General features: G+C 36.4%; 1 pseudogene; it reads right to left on the reverse strand.

The window, feature by feature from the left end:
* LOC100337955 (uncharacterized) overlaps positions 1-20,088 on the reverse strand; it is an 86,657-nt pseudogene extending 66,569 nt beyond the window's left edge.
* Positions 20,089-20,546: the final 458 nt, after the last annotated feature.

The raw sequence follows: 20,546 nt of genomic DNA on the forward strand, positions 1-20,546 counted from the left end.
AACCAGGAGCCTGGAACTCCATCCAGGTATCCCATGTGGGTGGCAGGGACTCAAGCACTTGGGCCATCATCTGTTGACTTCTTAGGTGTACAGGCAGGGAGCTGGATAAGAAGTAAAGCAGTCAGGACTCGATCAAGCGCCCATATGGAATGCCGGTGTTGCCGGTAGCAGTTTAGCCCACTGAGCCATGATGCAGGCACCCAGGATGATTTTATTCTACAGCTCTTCCCATGTGGATATTTCTCAGAAACTAGGGTAAACTCAAGGCCCCAAATGCTCCAGAATGATTTAACCTTTGAATAGGACCTTGACCTCAAGAAACAACTTGGCCAGCATTTGTACCAGCCTTTGGATCAACAAAATTGCTCTTATACTTCCTTTGTGCTGTTCTAACACTATTCAAGCAATATTTCATGCATAGAGAGATTTAACCTCACAGCAAGGTGTTCAACTGTACAATACAATTTGTGTATTCCAAGAGGATTTATTTTCCTGCCACCATTTTGCCCCTTACTATATTTCTTCTGGTTTAGTAATGATTTAATACTTTTTGTTAAGTGTTTTCCTGGTCCAAAATTCTTTTATAATTCAAATACTAGGACACAGAAACAAAAACCATTAACTACAATGTGAGTTTTATATGTGAATAATGTATCATATACCTATATATGGAACATATATACACATAAGTTGAAACAGGTTTCAAATGGGTATAGAAATTAAGTTGTAGGGTAACAGTAACCTTTTACTATGTACTTTAAAATTTTGCAAGGCCCCAGCTTTGAATTTAACAATAATCCAATTTTAGCAGGAAAAGGAGAGGTATAATTCCTCAGTGTGAAGTGGGGAGTAAGGGAAAACTTTTAGAATTTACTATATACAAGCTCTCTGGATGCAAATTAATCATGCAGTGCACTCTCCATTGGCAGTTTGGACAGGCAAGTAATACATGGACAAAGTGGGTCAAGTAAGAAAAATAGCAATTGTTGGCATCTGTGTTGAGCCGATGTTGATGTTCTGATTTTTAAATGTGAAGTCACTCAATTAGAAAATACTAGCACCAAAACCAAAACACACAACAATCATTGCAATAGAAATACATTTGTTGAAAGAATTTCCCTCAAGGGCTGCCAGTTTATAACTTCTGATTGAAGTTTTGAAACTATATTTGGGAAACTGGAGAAAAGATTCACACTGATAAGAACTACATGAAGTTTTCTAAGAGAATTTGTAGACTTCAAAGTACTTGAGGCAGAGTATGCACTCAGAGCAGTGCCCATGGGAAAAACACAGGTAAAATAAAACACATTAAAGTTAATGCTCATATCAAGGGAAAGACACTCATTTGCTATCACACAGAGATACAGTGGCTATATCATCAAATAAAAGAAAGAGTAACTAAAAAGAAAAGAAACAAGCAAAAATAAAGAAGTATAATATTTAATCTTTCCATTTTGAATTTTTTATCAAGCAAGGATTAGAAATCCAGTGAGGATGATAATACAACAGAACTTTTATAAGTATCAGAGAGCAACTTGAATATTTATCACAGTTTCACATTAAAATGCAGTTTACCAGTATTCCACAACTCAGTATTAGCACTGGTTGTTATTTATGTTGTGTTTAGATGAATTCCCAAACTCTCTGTGACTAAAGCTTTAAATTAATTACTGGAAATGACAAAAATTATTTAGTTTACATATTTGTTTTGAGAAATAGATGAATGAAGTGTAATATTACATTTCTAAACTGCATTATAAATGATAAGTGTTTAATATCTACTCATGATTTTCTTATTGGAGCACATAGCAGGAGGCATATGAAAAATGTGAACATAGTTATTGACCTATTGTGTCGATGGCAATGGAAGATTAGTCTTTTCTCTAGAAGACTGAGATTAGCTTTGCTGAAAATATTCATTGCATGCCAAATTAGACTATACATTGTATTTCTGTCACCAAATGTTTTCCTCAGTTGCTGTGAGCAAAACAAATTGGAAGTAGGGTCAATGTATATCATTTAGGCACCTTCTTTCAGAAGTAATTAGGGTCTTGTTCACTTGAGACCAGATAATTACACATAATGTAATCTTAAAAGAGCCCCCAAGGATTGTTCTCCATTGTTAAATGCATAAGTGGAACAAATTGACTTTCTTGATCACTGAAGTTTAGGAGGATGAGGGACAGAGAAAAGAATGACAGTTAAAAAAACTAGTCTCTTAAAACTGATAAAGATAAGATATATTTCTCCCATTTACTCTCATGCCACCTTCAGAGATTTTTTCCAGCAGTGAAAATGGTGTTTGACACATGGAAGGATTTCCCATAAGGATGCATCCAAAGATTAGTGCCAAACCTCAACCCCAGTGGGCTATGACATGGATTTCTTTGGTTACTGGCAGAGCCTGGAACTACACTAGACCTCCAACCAGAGGAGAGAGCTAGTCAAAGTCTATTTCTGGGCATCACATTGTGTTAAATGTTGGGACAACAGGAAAAACAAGATGTCACTTTGGACTGAAAGTGTAACTGCAGACTCAGTAATGTCTGATCCTAAGCACACTGACTGCAATAAATTAACAGATCGTGTACTAAGTCAGTAGACACTCAAAAATTTTATTAGTAAAAATCTCAAAATGAAACAAGAAGAGGTCTTGTAGGTGAAAAAATGGCCTGGGGATCATAAATGCTTAGATGCTGCTAAGAATTATCCAGAAGGAAAATAAATCCAGTAATTTTTGGAAGTAAACAATCTCTCTGGGTAACACAGTTCTTAGAGACTAAATTCAGGTGACATTTGGAACTCATTCTAAACTCTAAAACATGGAAGGAAACTCTATGTTTAATTTGCTTTTCTTATGATTTTCTATTGTTTGGGATATGAAATTCCCATTTAATCTTTCCAGGTGGTTTCTAATTATGAAACATTCAAGGATATTTCATTCTCATTATTGCTTACCCCCAAAATCAAAATTTTTGCACTAAATGAAAATTATTTTGATTGGTTTATATTTCATTCTGTCAAATACTAGAATGCATTCCTAAACATATAAATTTATTTTAATAATCACTGTGAGCTAAACTTATTTTTAAATATTTTTTCTTATTTTAAATTATTTTCTTGTTTTATAGATGTTAATATTTGAAGATACTTAAATATTCCTGTAAAAGTATTTCCTTTCATTATGTAGATGTTTGAAATATCTTTCCAGCCATTGAAACAACTCTTTAAGGTTTGAACACATAGAATGCTATTTTATTCTTTCAAAATCTGGTGTTTTATACCACCATTTTTTGCAAAATACCTTTCAGACAGGAAGTCAGTCATGCATCACACATATGTTCGACACCCACAGACAAAATCATGTAGCTCTGAATCTTTTTGACAACTTCTCTTTCTCTCCTGAGGGAAACTCTCATGGGACTCACTCCTCTTTTGTGTCTTGTAGGCTTTTTAAACATTTTTTTTTTTCATTTGACAGGCAAAGGGGGAAAGAGAGAGAGAGAGAGAGACAGAGAGAGAGAGAGAAAGAAAACGAACAAGCTCTCCCATTTGCCCTTTACTTCCCAAATATGTGTATCTGTCAGGACTGTGCCAGGCTGAAGTCAGGAGCCAGGAATTCAATCCAGATTTGCCACAAGGTGGTAGGGACCCAACCTCACAGAGTCTACATTGTGCATTGGTAGAAAGGTGAAATTGGGACTCAAACCCAGGCACTGTGATATGGGACTCAGGGATTTTAACTTGTTTCTTAATTGCTAGACCAAATACCTGTCACCCACTATGTGATATTTTTCAGTTTCTTTTTCAATGCATATGATATAGCTACACTTTTGTTCCTATTTTTTTTCTGTAAATCTGCTTTAGAATTGGCCTATTAATATGTAATTTGCTTATAAGAACTGCTTTTTTTTCTTTTTTTTTTATTTCCCCAGAGAACTGTTTTTTTTTTTTTTTTTCAATGCTTAAATTTACCAAACTGACTTTGGGTATAATTAAGTATATGTGTTAAATTACGATTTGACAAATTGTAACATATATATTCCCCAAAAAGATATATTAAAATTTGAGCCCTTGGATCTCATTAGGGAAGAGGATCCTTATTTGGGATAGGGTTACTACACATGTAATTAGTTAAGATTAGGTTGTACTAGAGTATGGTGGGTCATTAATCCAATATGACTTGGGTTCCTATAAGAATGGGGACATTTGGGAATAGACACAGACACAGAAGAAAATAGGTGAAGTTAAGATATGGGCAAAGAATGATGTGAAGTTGCTACAAATCAAGAAACATCTGGAACTACCAGAAACTAAATTGGGCAAGAAAGGATTCTCCCCAACAAGGCTCGAAGGAAGAATGGTCCTGCCAACACCATGATTTTGGACATGTATTCTCCATAACAGTGAGACAATACATATCTGCAATTTTAAGTCAACCAATTTATTGTACATCAGTTCTAGGAAGCTAATACAATTTGCAATTGGTAAACTTTCTGAAAATAAAACTAGCAAATATGACCATAAAATGTTTCCTGGTGCCCCTACTATCAATACGTATCCAATCGCTGTTCTCATCCCCAAGAACTACTGGACTTTTTCTGTCACCATATATTTGATTGAATTTTATAGAATTTATATAAATTTTATGTAAATATATTGACATTATAAAATAAAACTAAATCTAGTTACTTTAAATATATAGTGTATATTGGGTTTTTCCAACATAATTGTTTTGAGATTTACTCATTTTTTTGCCTTTATGGATTATTGAGTGTTATTACCTTGTATAGGTATACATACCATATTTTGTTTAGCCATTCACCTATTGATGCACATTTAATTTGTTCTGGGGCAGGCGGGTAGCCTAGCAAGTTAAGTTGCCCACATCTCACATCAGAGTGCCGAGATTTGAGTGCCAACTGCAGCTTCCAGCTCCTGACTCCGGCTTCCTGTTAATGCAGACTCTGGGAGATAGCATTTATGGCTTAAGTAATTGGGTTCCTGTTACCCATGTGGGAGACCAGGACTGCGTCCCCAGTTCCTGGTTTCAGTTCTGACACAGCCTTGACCTTTGTGTCCTATGTTTATGTATGTAAGATATATACAATTGTAGACAGAGATATAAATATATAGGTAGAAACAAATAGGGATAGTTTTTCCTGCTATAATGTATTTTGCTTAGAAGAGCTCCCATCCTCTGACTGACTCTCCAAATGCCCAAACAGCTTGACAGTTTCTTTTCTTATTCTCTCTCTTCCTTCTTCCTTCTTCCTTCTTCCTCTCTCCCTCCCTCCCTCCCTCCCTCCCTCCCTCCCTCCCTCTTCCTTCTTTCCTTCCTTTCTTCCCTTTTTCCTCCTTCCTCCCTCCATTCAACCCTCTCTTCATTTCTTCCTTTCTTCCTCTTTTAATTCTATAGCTGGTCATGCGTGGCTTTTAATATGAATGGTGCCTTATTTATTTACAGAACTTTGTTGATCTATTTACAGATCCTCAAGCCCATGACTGTGATGTGGGGAGCAACTCGGACTAGACTAAGTTACTGGAATTAAGACTTATTCTATGCATCTGCTCTCCCACAATATGGCGCTGAGAAGGGAGAAACAGCTTCTACACAGCTGCCTCCAGTTCAACCAATAAACTGTAGGACCTACTCCTGATTGAAGGAGAGCAGCGTACTCGGTGTGTGGGTAGCAGAGCACGGATTGGTGGAAGAGGACTATAAAGGAGGAGAGAGACAACATGCACGAGGAACATCTAAGGGGAACACCTGAGGAACACCTGTGCAGCCCCCGAGAGAGCCGGCCGGCGGTGTGCCGCTCCCCCGCGGAAGTGGGGAAAGTGGCCAGGGGGAACCGCCCTTCCACGGAGGTGGAAGGGACGGCAGCCAACCCGGGAAGAACCAGCAGCAAACCCGGGGAGGGCCGAGCAGATGAAAGAACAGCGCAGGGTCCTGTGTCGTTCCTCCATGAAGAGGGGGAGCGACATAATGGTGCCGTGACTCGGATATGAAGCCTAGGCAGGGTTTAGTGTCGTTCCTCCATGAAGAGGGGGAGCGACACTGTGAAGATATTTTCCTTTGTTTATTTTATGATTTTCATTATTTTGCCTTTCAAACTTAGATTTGCAGTCCAGCTAGAAGTAGATTTTATGTTCTTTGTGTGTAATGTGGAGTTCATGATACATTATTCTTTTTTCCAAATATTGATATATAGTTGACTCTGCCCCATGCATTACATTTATTAAAAAGTCTAGTCTTTGCAACTATGCCAATGTGTCCCCTATGTCATCAATCAAGTAATAGAACATGAGATTGCTCTTGTTTGGGACATTCTGTAAAAATTAAATGCTCTAATTTTCTCTTCTTGATCACTCTATCTGTGAATATTGATGTTTTCATTACTTACTTTTACATTCTTTCAAGTACTAATTTGAAGAATTTGTGCATTGATGAAGCCATATGGATTTACATTTTCTTTGTGGCAAACTTACCAGTATAGATCATTTATTTAAAAGATATAAGATATTCTAATAAGTTTTTCCATGAATTCTAAATTTGGGCAGGCTTCTTACTGACTATCAAAAAAGACCAATCCTCTCATCCATTAATCGAGGTTGTTTTTCCATCTAACTATCTCTATCCATCCAGCCCACATTTTCTATATTGCGATAATGAAATTTTTCTGTATTTGTTGTTAAATTTTGAATTTTATTCTTTGAATACTTTGAGCAAAATAGTTAAGTGCTGTATAAATACCAGCGGCTGTTTAATATAGCTCATTAGATAAACTCTTTAGTTTTTATTCACAAAAAAACTAATTCATTCAAGTAAATTATAGAAGACATAATTTCTCCTAAAACCACGGTTAGAATCAAAATTAAAGTTCTAAACCGATAACATTCTCATTAATAGCAATAAAGCCTACAGCACTTATTCAACCTGAAAAGTAATCGACTCTTCCCAGAAAGGCTTTTATTTGTAGGGTTTAAATGTCTCTTCTCATATCCAACAACTTGTACCTCATTTAATTACTCAGATAAAGAGGCTTTCAATTTCCTTTTATAAAAGATGGCTCTAAAGACTATTTAAAATGAACAAGTGATCCCAGCATAGTATTTTAGGATGAGGGTTTCAAGGCAGTTTTAAGAAAACTCCATCACAGAGACAGCTCAAAGTGATAAGCTTCTGGTCCTAATGACAGAGAGCTCCAGAGGAGACAAATCTAAGGTCTTGTAAGCAAGGAATGCAAATGTGCTAACAAACACCTATATTCCAAGACTGGAAGAAATGCAGCTTCCTAAATGACCAAATTCACATATGGTGAGGAGCAGTGGAAGAAAAGATGGTGATCACAACAGTTATCAGTGCTCCGTTTCCCACTGCCCCCCACAAAGGGCATAAATTTGTATTTATCAAATAGTCATGAGAAGTTTTCAAAAAGCAAGGGTTTTTTTGTTTTGATTTCCTTATATTAAAATGTATGTTTTAAAATTTTTGTAATGATGGATGTATTTACAAAAATACATTATCACATATCTGAATTTACAGTGAAATTGAAATAATCTTGTTACTAGCATTGAGAAGTTAAGGATTTTTAATTTTTTAATGTTTCCAAGTTAGAGATAATTGTGTGGCTTCTGGTGATAACATAATCTCTAATTATTTGTATTTTCTTTTTTAAAGATTTATTTATTTATTTATTTGAAAGGCAGAGTTACAGAGAGGCAGAGGCAGAGAGAGAGAGAGAGAGGTCTTCCATCCACTGCTTGACTCCCAAGATGGCTGCAATGGCTGGTGCTGAGCCTATCCGAAGCCAGGAGCCAGGAGCTTCTTCTGAGTCTCCCATAGGAGTGCAGGGACCCAAGGACTTGGGACATTGTCCACTGCTTTCCCAGGCAATAGCAGAGAGCTGGATCGGAAGTGGAGCAGCCAGGACTTGAACTAGAACCCATTTACAACAGCACCGGCACCTTGCATTTTCTGTTGTGTGTTCTTCTAGATGACTTGGTTTCTATCAAGCATATACTCACATATATTTAATTTTAGCCTGGACAGTCTCAAATCTGTCATCTTAGATACTCAAATAAAAATGAAGAAGAAAACATTATACAGCCACCAGAAGGAAAATGGGATAAGGAACTATCTGACAGAATGAACAGTGCTTCACTCACATTTCATGTTGTACCAGAAGCACTCAGTGCAAAATAAAATTAAATGGCTCAACTGGTATAAAAACACCACCAATGTTGAACAAAAAATGTGAGAATCAGATTCATTAGAGCTGGTTTGGGTCCTAAGAGTTCATGTCTAGAGCCATTGTACATGCCATCTTAGTTTTAGAACGACATTTTCAGTATGCAGTGCTCACTCAATGGATCTTCATAATCTATCTGAATGGTTTATGGCAGGGGGAGACAGCAGCCAGGAAATTGCAGGTGGTCCCCTAATAAGAAAGACCATTTACTGATGGGAAACAGCCACACATATTTGTGCAGATTTGTATAATTCCCAGTGTCAAACAAGGCATTATCCTGTGCCGGCTGAGAATCTTCCACTTATTTTTCAGTGGAAAAATTCTTACCTGGGTGGGCAAAAGATAGACTTGTCTTAAGTGAAAAAAAAACTTTATAGAAGAAAACTCTTTTTAGCAATGGAAATTATGGAAAGATTAAAACACATGCATGTTCACATCTAATTCCTCTTTGTAAAAAAAAAAGTAGCAACAAAATGACTTACTGAAGAAAAACTAAGAGTGAGCACTTATGAAAATTCTATGTAAAATTGCATAAGGGATCTTCCAAATGTTAATGAGAAGTGTGTTTTATGAAAAAAATCTATGGGTGAATTTCAAGATTTTTTGAGCCAAAACAAACTTATCTTCTAATTTAATTTTCTACATACTTATTAAAGTGCCTTTGTATACATCTATACATATACAAATATTTACACATTAAATTTACCTTGCTAAAATATTTTTCTAAAACTAAAACTTCCCTGGAAATGAATATTACATTTTATGAATGAAGATGAAATACTCCTTGAATATTTCAATATTTTGAATGAAAGAAGACAAAACAAGAGGGATCAGTGCTTGGAGACATTTTCTTTTTTTTAAGGTTTGTTCAAACTAGAAAGAAAGCTAAATTATTCTTTAAGTTGCTACCTAGCACACAAATTCTAAGGCACTATGAGGAAATTGTTGCAAACTGTCATTCTGATATACATGAAGTCAATATTCATTAATGTATAAATACATTTTATTTTAGTGAATGTTAGAATAATGATATATGTGAGTTAAACCACAGGCATCTTAAGGGCTTTAAAATGTGTGGTTAGGGGATTTTCCAGCTGCCACATATCCTGCCAGATGCTTCAGCATTTTGGTTTATTTCACGGTTGCAGGAATGAAGAAACTTAGTCTACGGAAGTGCTGCTGCTGTGTTTGTATGGTCCCCTACAGCTGCTGTGTAATGTGCAGCTCCTGTCCAGAGGAACTCCACACTTGCAGCATTTGAGCTTGAGTGCTCAAATACTAATCACAATAGCGAGGAGTAGCTACTTTTAGTACATGGATTTATTATGGATAAATAGTTTTTATTTCTTGGCAGGTGAATTTGTATCAATTTCATTATCAAATATACAAGATTAAAATTAAACATTAAAATAATATTTAAGTAAGCTATAAAACAACAATATAATCATGAAGTGGGAGACCAGTTTCCCAATGACATCACAGAATACTGATTTCATCAACTTAAAATGGTGCTATGTATAGAAAGATATGTCTGCATAATGAAAGCTTATATATCTCTGCTATGAATATTTGTAATACAAATAACCTTTTTAAGAAATGTGCACAGGGGCTGTTTTGAAATTCATAACACTTGTCAAGAGAAAATTAATTTCCACTTGAACTAAGCTAATGTGAATGTCAAAAATGCCCTTTGGAAATTTAATCACAAAATAAAAGATCATGTATAAGGAGTAAATTTGCATATGTAAAAACAATCTACAACACGGCTTAAATATTATTTTAATACAATCCAGTTATGTGAAAAACTTATATGTGACCTTGGATAAGTCATTTAGTTTCAACATCCTCATTTAAATAACTAAGTTGTGGAGATATAGTGAGGTATGTATTGAAAGTACTTTGAAATTATTAAAGCAAATCCATGATTCATTAATTTAAGTATTAGTAGGATGTTAATTTCACATACATCTGTATCACATCTATGTGTATAGATATGAGTTAGATGGTTATTCTTTCCTTTTTCCATACTAACTATATTTATTTATTCATGAATTATTAGAATTAGAAATATCTTCTAATTACATGAAATAGAACTCAAATCAAAGATAAAAAATCTTACCACATCCTTTAGGAACAAGGGAAAGATTTGACTCAGTGTTTTAAAATGACCATAGAAAACCTTGAGAAGTGATGTGAGGAACTTTACAGTAAATAAGATAAAATACATGGCTAGAGCTTTGGGATGTTTATGTGGACTCTGTAAACTTTTATATTTGGAAATTAGGCTGGTGATTTCCAGTAATTCTTTCCTTTCTAGACTTCCAGAAATCTATGACTAAGAATGGGTTATGCAGATACATATTTGTCTTTGGATGCAGATCGAGTGAACAAATATGAAAAACCAAGTGGAAAAAGAAAGTTTGTCTGAATTTGTTAAACTGTGAAATAGGATACAGTCTCATCATGTGAGCAAGAGAAATTTCTATTTTATTTCAATTTGCCAAACCATTTATTTGTAGAACCTCATCACAGTAATTCTTGTGGCAAGCAAAATCAGCGTGTTGTTCATATCAGCAGAAGGGGAATCAGAAATGAATTCTGGCCTTATCCCGACCTCAGAGGGTTCAGAAGGAAAACTAAATTACACTGTAAAGCTGAAATGTTTGAAACTATGTAAGTAAGAATAAAGAGAGAAGAAATAAAACAATACCAAATTGTATGGTCATGTGAATATTATTTCACTTATCTAGGTTCTAATTTTATAGAACAATAAACAAATAGTTCTGTCAATTATGAGATTGATTCAAGAAAGGAGCATAAACAACACCGCTTGATGATTTCATGCTTGATCTTGTAGTTTCCTTTTATTGTAGTATTGTTATTAAACTTGACGCTTGGCCATGAATGAATACATTAGCTCAAATACAAATTTCTCTAAAAATCTGTTTCCTTTTTTTTAGTAAAATCATGTACTTAGTATATTCATTCTTCTTTTAATTGTATTTAGTATTTTGGTTATGTTTCATTTCTCTATGATTTTCTGGAATGCAAAGACCACATTCTCTTTTTTCTCCATGCAAAATACATTTTTTTAACTTTTATTTAATGAATATAAATTTCCAAATTACAGCTTATGGGTTACAGAGGCTTTCCCCCCCCAGTGACTTCCCTCCCACTGGCAACCTTCCCCTTTCCCACTCCCTCTCCCCTTCCATTCACATCAAGATTCATTTTCAATTCTCTTTATATACAGAATATCAGTTTAGTATACATTAAGAAAAGATTTCAACAGCTTGCACCCACATAGAAACACAAAGTGAAAAATACTGTTTGAGTACTCGTTATAGCATTACTTCACAATGTACTGCACATTAAGGACAGAGGTCCTACATGAGGAGTAAGTGCACAGTGACTCCTGTTGTTGACTTTACAAATTGACACTCCTGTTTATGGCATCAGTAATCTCCCTATGCTCCAGTCATGAGTTTCCAAGGCTATGGAAGCCTTTTGAGTTCACCGACTCTTATCTTATTTAGACAAGGTCATAGTCAAAGTGGAAGTTCTCTCCTCCCTTCAGAGAAATGTACCTCCTTCTTTGAAGACCTGTTCTTTCCACTGGGATCTCACTCGAGATCTTTCATTTAGGTCATTTTTTTTTTCCCCAGAGTGTCTTGGCTTTCCATGCCTGAAATACTCTCATGGGCTTTTCAGCCAGATCCAAATGCCTTCAGGGCTGATTCTGAGGCCAGAGTGCTGTTTAGAACATCTGCCATTCTATGAGTCTGCTGTGTATCTCGCTTCCCATGTTGGATCTTTCTCTCCCTTTTTTATTCTATCAGTTAGTATTTGCAGACACTAGTCTTGTTTATGTGATCCCTTTGACTCTTAGTCCTGTCATTATGATCAATTGTGAACAGAAATTGATCACTTGGACTAGTGGGATGTCATTGGTACATGTCACCTTGATGGGATTGAATTGGAATCCCCTGGTATGTTTCTAACTCTGCCGTTTGGGGCAAGTCGCAAAATACATCGTTTTGTATGAAAGCATATAAAAGTGGTAAAATAAGTTTTTGAATAAAGTATTAATGAATAAAGCAATAAGGAAGCACACTTGTTAATGGTATTCAGTAGGTTATGGCAAGCTCAAGACTATTGTTTCATTCTTTTTTTTTTAAGATTTATATATTCATTGGAAAGGCAGAGTTATGGGGAAAGGCAGGAGGGACAGAGAGAAAGAGAGAACTTCCATCTCCTGGTTCACTCCCCAAATGGCCTCAATGGCCAGAGTTGGACTGATTAAAAGCCAGGAACTTTTTTTGGGTCTCCCAGGTGGGTATAGGGTACCAAGGACTCTGCTATCCTTTGCTGCTTTCCCAGGCACGTTAGCAGGGAGCTGGATTGGAAATGGAGCAGGCATAACTGGAACCAGTGCCCTTATGGGATGTCTGTGCCACAGGCGATGACTTTACCTGCTACAAGATAGTGCTAGCCCCTTCATTCATTTGTTGTACAAATACTGATTCAGTGTTTAGCATAAACAAAATGAATAAATACGTATCTATCCATCAGCTCTCTGTTTAAGATACTATCCATGAGAGTAAATATGGGAGAAGGAAGCAAGGTCAGTTGGAGCACAAATCTCCAGGCTAAATCCAGGCTGTTAGGTGGGTTTTAAAGACAAGCTCTCTGTGACACAGCGGGTTAACGCCCTGGCCTGAAGCACCAGCATCCCATATGGGCACCAGTTGGAAACCCGGCTTCTCCACTTCCAATCCAGCTCTGTGCTATGGCCTGGGTCCTTGGGCCCCTGCACCCATGTGGGAGACCTGGAAGAAGCTCCTGGCTCCTGGCTTCAGATTGGCACAGCTCTGGCTGTTGTGGCCAACTGGAGACTGAGCCTGCAGATGGAAGACCTCTCTCTCTCACTCTCTCTCTCTCTCTCTCTGCCTCTCCTTCTCTCTCTGTGTAATTCTTTCAAATAAATAAATAAATCTAAAAAAAAAGATAAGCTCTCTGGGGCCAGCACTGTGGAGTAGTGGGTAAAGCCACCACCTGCAGTGCATGCACCCCATATGGGTGCAGATTTGAGACTTGGCTGCTCTACTTCTCATCCAGCTCTCTGCCATGGCCTGGGAAAGCAATAGATGATGGCCCAAGTCCTTGGGCCCCTACACCCATGTGGAAGACCCAGAGGAAGCTCCTGACTCCTGGCTTCAGATAGGCACAGTTCCAGCCATTGCAGCCATCTAGGGAGTGAGCCAGTGGATCGAAAACCTTCTCTCTCTCTCTCTCTCTCTCTCTCTCTCCCCAACCCAGTCTCTGCCTCTTTGTAACTCAAATAAAAAATAAATAAAATAAATAAATAAATCTCTTTTAAAAAAGATAAGCTCTTTGAAGAAAGCTATCTATGGTGACCTTGTCTACATAATCTTAGAGGTTTTCAAATTCCTCATTCGTAATGTGCAGGAATGACCTTGATGATGTTTAAATCACTTGTATGTCTAACATTTTATGACTATGATTGATCATTATGTTGTTCAGGCACAAGCTCTGGAGGCTTCTCATCACATATTGCTTGAGGCAGATAGAATCCTTATAAAGGATAACAGCTTGGGGAAGAAATAGCACTGAAGTTGTTTGCAAAGTACAGCAGAGATGGCCCAGAGGCAGTAAATCAAGTGATGCTGGTAGTGATGGTTTGCGTGTGTTTGTTTGGAGAAGGGGGCTGGTGGGGGAGTGAAGAGAGTGTGAGTGTTCAGGGAAAGTATTCTTTATAAAAAAAAGTGACACAGAACTCTGTGTTTAAGGATGAATTTTGCAGGCTCATCACAAGGGATACAATGAAGTGAGTCTTTCTAAATGCACTAAGAATAGTTTTGAACAGTGAAAACATAAAAGAAATTGAAAGAGGTTTGGTTTTGTTGGAGAATTAATTTTTGTGACAGGTTGGAGATCAGAGTTGTAGGTAAGAACCAAGCATAAACAATTTCAATTCCGTGCCTAAAGATACACACTTTATACAGTAATGAACCATTGGGGAGCTTTAACATACGAGAGACATGGCATGACAGATGTTTGTTTAAGACAGGTTATGATGGCTGCTATGCAAAGACTAAGTCAAGAGGATAAAACTAGAGGCGGTGTGTCTTTTAAGGAGGTGGGATGAGATTCTAGAGAAAGATGTTTAAGTTGCAAGCTGGAGCAGTGACAGTCATATGGAAAGGAGTGTGGAATGAGGGACATTTAAGAGGAAGAAGCAACTAATAGGATTTGGTAATTAACGAGAACTGAAAATCTAGAAAGAATTATGGGACAGAGTTGGAGGGTTTTTTTTTTTTTAGGCTTTTTAACTGAGATGGGCAACAAAGATTATTAATATGTTTTGGAAGAAAGATGACAAATTAGGTTTAGGTCTCTTGCCGTTGTGCTTTGGAACATGCAGGAGGGAATGGCCTATTCCATTTAGAATGACATCCATCAGCCTCACAAATCTTGCCTTTAAAGCTTTGTACAATCCCACAGTTGCCTCTCATTTTCTACCATCCTACATCCTACTCTAACCACACACAACCAATATTCTGTGGACATGTACACTATCTTGCCTTTGAACTTTTGCACTTTCTGTTTGCTCTATTTGAAACAATTTCTCCTTAAACATTTACAGAGCTGGTTTATGTTTGTGAGGCCTCAGAATATCATCTTCTGAGTCAATTTCCAAGACTATTTTAAAGTTTCTCATTACCCAGATATCTTTATCATCTCTCATTTCATTTTCTCTGTAGCTTCTATAACTATTTAAAATACTCTAATTTATTTCTTTATTTGCTTGTTCTGCAGTGAAAGAAAAGATCAGGAAGAAGAGGGATTTTTTTTTTTATTGTACATCTGTGTGACCCTCATACTTAGAATAACACCTTATATGTACTAACTGCACTAGGAAAGTTTGGTGAACGAGTAATTGAATACATGACCATGGAATTATGGAGAAAGATTTAGCTAATATTCAGAGTTGAGGAAGATTTGCTGAGGTGCATATGGGGATTAAACTTCAAGGAGTTTCAATTGCCCCAGCCCCTTCAAGTGCTCTAAGAGGTCCTTGCAAAGAATTCGATTGGTCACGTTTCTATAACATCCATAAAATAAGATATATTTGAACTTGGCTATGGAATTACGAGCTACATGAAAGTAGTTGGCATGGGTGTAGGATAGTATCAAGGAAAGAGGAGATGGATAAAAAAGAAATTTTCACATACACTGTTTAGGAATAGAAATTAGTTGGAGAAGTAAGGAATAAGTGAGAGGTCAGAGAGGAAGAATTATAATGGAAAATGACAGAGACGGAAGAAAAGCCACGAAGTATTAATCTCTGTGTTTAAATGTAATGTTTATTCTGCACTAAACCACTAGTGATTATCAACTGATACTTAAAAGAATTTTTAAAAAAGACTAGATTTTAAAGCTAAAAGTTTTAACATAAAATTTACAACATTTGGGATTCTAGTCTTTTGGGATAGTGATTTTTGAGATTTTTAACTTTTGGAATTTTGACCTTTTGGGTTTTGTACATTTGAGATTATGGTGATCAGAATTTTGTTTTTCAGGGTATGATTGGCACTGGTTTGCAACATATCATTTTCTGGGGAACACAACTTGAAAATCATATTTAGTTATATCATTTAATGGTGCATGAAACAACATCATAATAAAATAATTTGTTATGATTATGTAAAATAATTTCTTCACCTTAATTTCCACTGGTTGATGGGAAACAGTTAACTAGATAAGTGAGTATTTTAAAATAAAATAAAATCTGGGGTCAGTACCATGGTATAGCAGGTAAAGCCACAGTCTTGTAGTGCCGGCATCCCATATGGGTACCAGTTTGAGACCCGGCTGCTCCACTTCCCATCCAGCTCTCTGCTATGGCCTGGGAAAGCAGTGGAAGATGGCTCAAATCCTTGGGCCCCTGCACCTGTGTGGGAGACCGGGAAGAAACTCCTGGCTCCTGGCTTTGGATCAGCACAACTCTGGCTGTTGAGGCCATCTGGGGAGTGAACCAGTGGATGGAACTCTCTACCACCATCTCTGCCTGTCTGTAACTCTGCCTTTAAAATAAATAAATAAATAAACAAATCTTTTAAAAAAAAAAAATTTCCAGAGGAAAAGGCATCACCTCTGCGTTGCTGGTGGGAACATGATTTGGTATAGCCATATGGGACCGTATGGAGGTTTCCCAACAGTTTCAAAATAGAAAACAGTATTTAGCAACTCCACTTCTGGGTATAGGTATGTATCCAAAGAAAATGTAATATTTTCGTTGAAGGGATCTGCACTACTATATTCATGGTAGCATTATTTACAAGAGACAAGATATGGACTCAATCTAGATATTTATCAATAGATGAAGGAGAAGAAAACATACAATGGAATACTCTTCAGCCTAAAAAAAATAAAAAGAAATACTGTTATTTGTATAGCCATAAATGAACCTAGAGGATATTGTTCTAAATGAGATAGGCAAGAAGCAGATAAATGTTACATGATTTTATTTATACCTGGAAACTGAAATAGTTGAATTCATAGATGTAGAGTGGAATGGTGCTTACCCAGGGTTGAGGGGTGAGGGAGGGAGAAGGATTGGTCAAAGAGTAAAAAGTCTGAGTTAGGAAGAATAAGTTCTGTAGACTCATTGTACAGCATGGTGACTATATATAACAATATTGTAGTATGTAATTGAATATTACTGGGAGTAGATTTTTAAATACTCCCAGCATGCACAAAAAGAAGATATGTATGATGGATGTGTTGATTAGCTTAATCTATTTGTTTTGCAGTATGTATACACATGTATAAACATCATAAATATAGAATAACAATAATCAAAATATAAAAATGAAAACATCCAAAACACAAAAGTACTCATAAGATACAAATTCCAAATATAAATATAAAACGCATACTTATAAAATATTCTATTTTTTAAGGAAATTCCCTCCTTTCGGTACTTGTTGCCCTTATTTTTTCCTTTCAGTTAAGATTCTTTCTCTTTTTTTAATTTCACTTGAAAGAGAGACAGAGGGAGACCATTCATCTTCTGGTACATTCTCCAAATGCCACAACAGTCCAGGCAAGGCTAGGCTGAAGCCAGAAGCTGAGGGCTCAATCCAAGTCTCCCATGTGAGTGGCAAAGACACAAATGCCTAAGTCATCATCTGCAGCTTCAGAGGTGTGCATTAGCAAGAAGCTGAATCAGAAGTAGAATACCCAGAACTCGACTCAGCATCCTGATATGGGATGCAAATGTCTCAAGTAGAGGGACTTACCCGCTGCGCCAAAAGCCCACCTCTCTTTCTTTTTTCAAGACATCATCTAAAGGATCAGAATTTGACTAAATGGGAAATGCCTACCTGTGTTGCTTGGCCTACTGCCAATAAATGCATATGGGTGGGAATATTGTTGTTGATAAGATGCCATCAACAGATATAAATTTTTACTTATGTATGCAGATTATTTCCTAAAACCTAACAAAATCAGAGGAAAAAATCACTTCATAAAGAGTGAATTGATACAAATCAGAATTCTAATATATTCATAGTTAATATAGAGAATTTATAGTATTTATCATAAATATAAAGGAGCATAAGCATCTGTATTAAAATGTATTTATTTAGATTATTATAAAATTACAGAATTGGAAAAAAGCACAGTTTATTCCAATTGTTATTCTTCAAACTAGATAATAATAAAGACAAGATAATTTTATAATACTATAATATATTTACAATTTTCAGTTTGTCCTTCAGAGTATTTAATTCACGTTGTAGCTATTATCCATGGGCAGATTGTACCAAAATAAATAGAAAGGGTCACAATCTCCTGTCTAAACTTTGTCTTTAGACCAAAGACGTAAGGTTGTTGAAGATATAAATTGTCTCAGTTGGTTCACTGACAAGAACATGCAGCAGAATATTATTTTTTGTAAATCCTAAATCTTATTTTTCCCTAAGCATTTCTCAAGTGTTAATTTAAAGACAGTTAATTATCAGCTATTCTTTGGAGCTCAGGAAAAACAATTTAGTACTCAGTAAAATGAGCATCAATCTATGTTATTACTCTTTTTCTTTTGATTGGTGAATGTGAAGAAATTACAAGTTCATTTTAGAGAGGCAGTAATTTTTCTCTTGAGAGGAAAACAGGAGTAGAAGGATGGAGGTTGACACTTGCTCAAGCCAGTCAAAAAGGTAATTGGTATATATTTCTAATCTTCCCTTGAGTGATAAATACTGATATGTCTAAGACACTGGCAAAGAACTTTAAAAAATTAGAACCAGGCATAATGTTAACTTTCAAATGACAGATTGGGCTATTAGTTTTTAGGAACTTAACTCAGTTCAGCAAAAATTGCTCTCAGTAAATCTGTTTCTGTAGAGGTAAAGAAATATCAACAGTGTGAAATCTGGAATCAGCAAATCAATGTCTGACTGCAGTATGTGCTTTCTCATACATATTTCTTCCAAGCCCCAGGCTGTAGCTATTGATACTTGCCAGGATCTAGCGTGAGACCCCACAAAAACACATTTCTAACAGAGTAGGAAATTGTGATTTCTGAAATCCTTCTTTGTCTTTTTTAATTTGAATTTATTTTTAGATCAGCTTTAAGATTACAAAACAATTGAGCAGAGGACAGAGATCCTCCATATACCCATTGCTCCCATACATGCATAGCCTTCCCATGATCAACATCGCCCACTAGGGTTGTGCATTTGTCACAATAGATGAGCCTATATCTTCACATCTTAGCACCCAGAGTCCACAGTTTATCCTAGGGTTCACTCTTGGTGTTGTACATTCTATGGATCCATACAGACATGTAATAACGTGTATCCACCTTTTTTATATCACACAGTGGTTTCACTGCCCTAAAAATCCTTTGCTCCAACTATTTATCCTCATCTTATTTCTGTCTCTACAGTTGTGTCTTTTTTTTAAGATTTATTTATTTATTTGAAAGAGTTGCAGAGAGAGAGGGAGAGACAGAAAGGGAGAGGAAAAAGAGAGAAAGAGAGATCTTTCACCCACTGGTTCATTCCCCAGATGGCCGCAATGACTGGAGCTGGGCTGATCTGATTCTAGGAGCCAGGAACTTCTTCTAGGTATCACTTGTGTCATCTGCTGCTGCTTTTGCCAGGCATTAGCAGGTGTCTGGATAGCAACAGAGCAGCTAGAATACAGGATCATATGATATGGCAGCTCTACCCACTATGCCACAATGCCAGCCCTCAGTTGTATCTTTTTAAAAATGTCATTGAATTGGAATAATACAGTATGTAGATTTAAGCTTGACTTCTTTCACTTACTATAATTTAAGCTTACATTTTCTCTCTTTTTTTTAAATTGTAGCTCAAAGACATTTTATTATTAAAAGTTGGTACTTATATAAATACGCCAATATGAACTGAAAAGTCACCATATATTTACTACATTTTTCAGCTTGACCTTCTTGCAAATCTTTAGCTTCACCGATTTTGGTTGCTAGAGAATGAGATCTCCTTTGTCTGGGTTATTTAAAAACATATTTTGTCAATGACCATCTTTTATTTTTTCCTTTATTGGCAGTAGAGCTTATAACTAAAATTAATGCTACTTCTTGTTTTGTCATCTTGATTTCAAACCTACTTCTGTAAAAGTCACTACTGAAAACAGATTTTGGTAGACTTGAATAAACTTGTTTTGCTTGAGGTGGCATATGACTTGTGGTTAACAAAACATAATGGCCTGCAAATCCTGTGGCAGCAATGGTCACTCAAACTGCCACAGGTGTACTGGTCATGGGTCAGGCTCAGCTCCCTTGACTCCACCAAGCGTGTGATTCATACCATTCCGGAGTTCACAAGCACCAACTGCATTTACGAGAAAGCTGAAAGCAATGAGCTACCACTAGCAGCACAAATGGCCCAAGCACAGCATCAGTTGTTAGGAATGTACACTGAAAATTGTGATAACTTCTTGGGAAACTGGCCTTCTATTATTATGTAAAGCCCTTTGAAACCCCAGGTAACTCTCCTTGCTCTGATATATGCTCTGTTGGAAACAAATATAGTTATCCCTGTCACCTTTTTTTTTTTTTTTTTTTTTTTTTTTTTTTTTTTTTTTTTGACAGGCAGAGTGGACAGTAAGAGAGAGAGAGAGACAGAGAGAAAGGTATTCCTTTTTGCTGTTGGTTCACCCTCCAGTGGCCGCTGCGACCAGAGCACCACGCTGATCCGATGGCAGGAGCCAGGTGCTTCT

Source organism: Oryctolagus cuniculus, chromosome 2 (genome assembly GCF_964237555.1).
Source record: "Oryctolagus cuniculus chromosome 2, mOryCun1.1, whole genome shotgun sequence".
In the NCBI taxonomy this organism is placed as follows: domain Eukaryota; kingdom Metazoa; phylum Chordata; class Mammalia; order Lagomorpha; family Leporidae; genus Oryctolagus; species Oryctolagus cuniculus.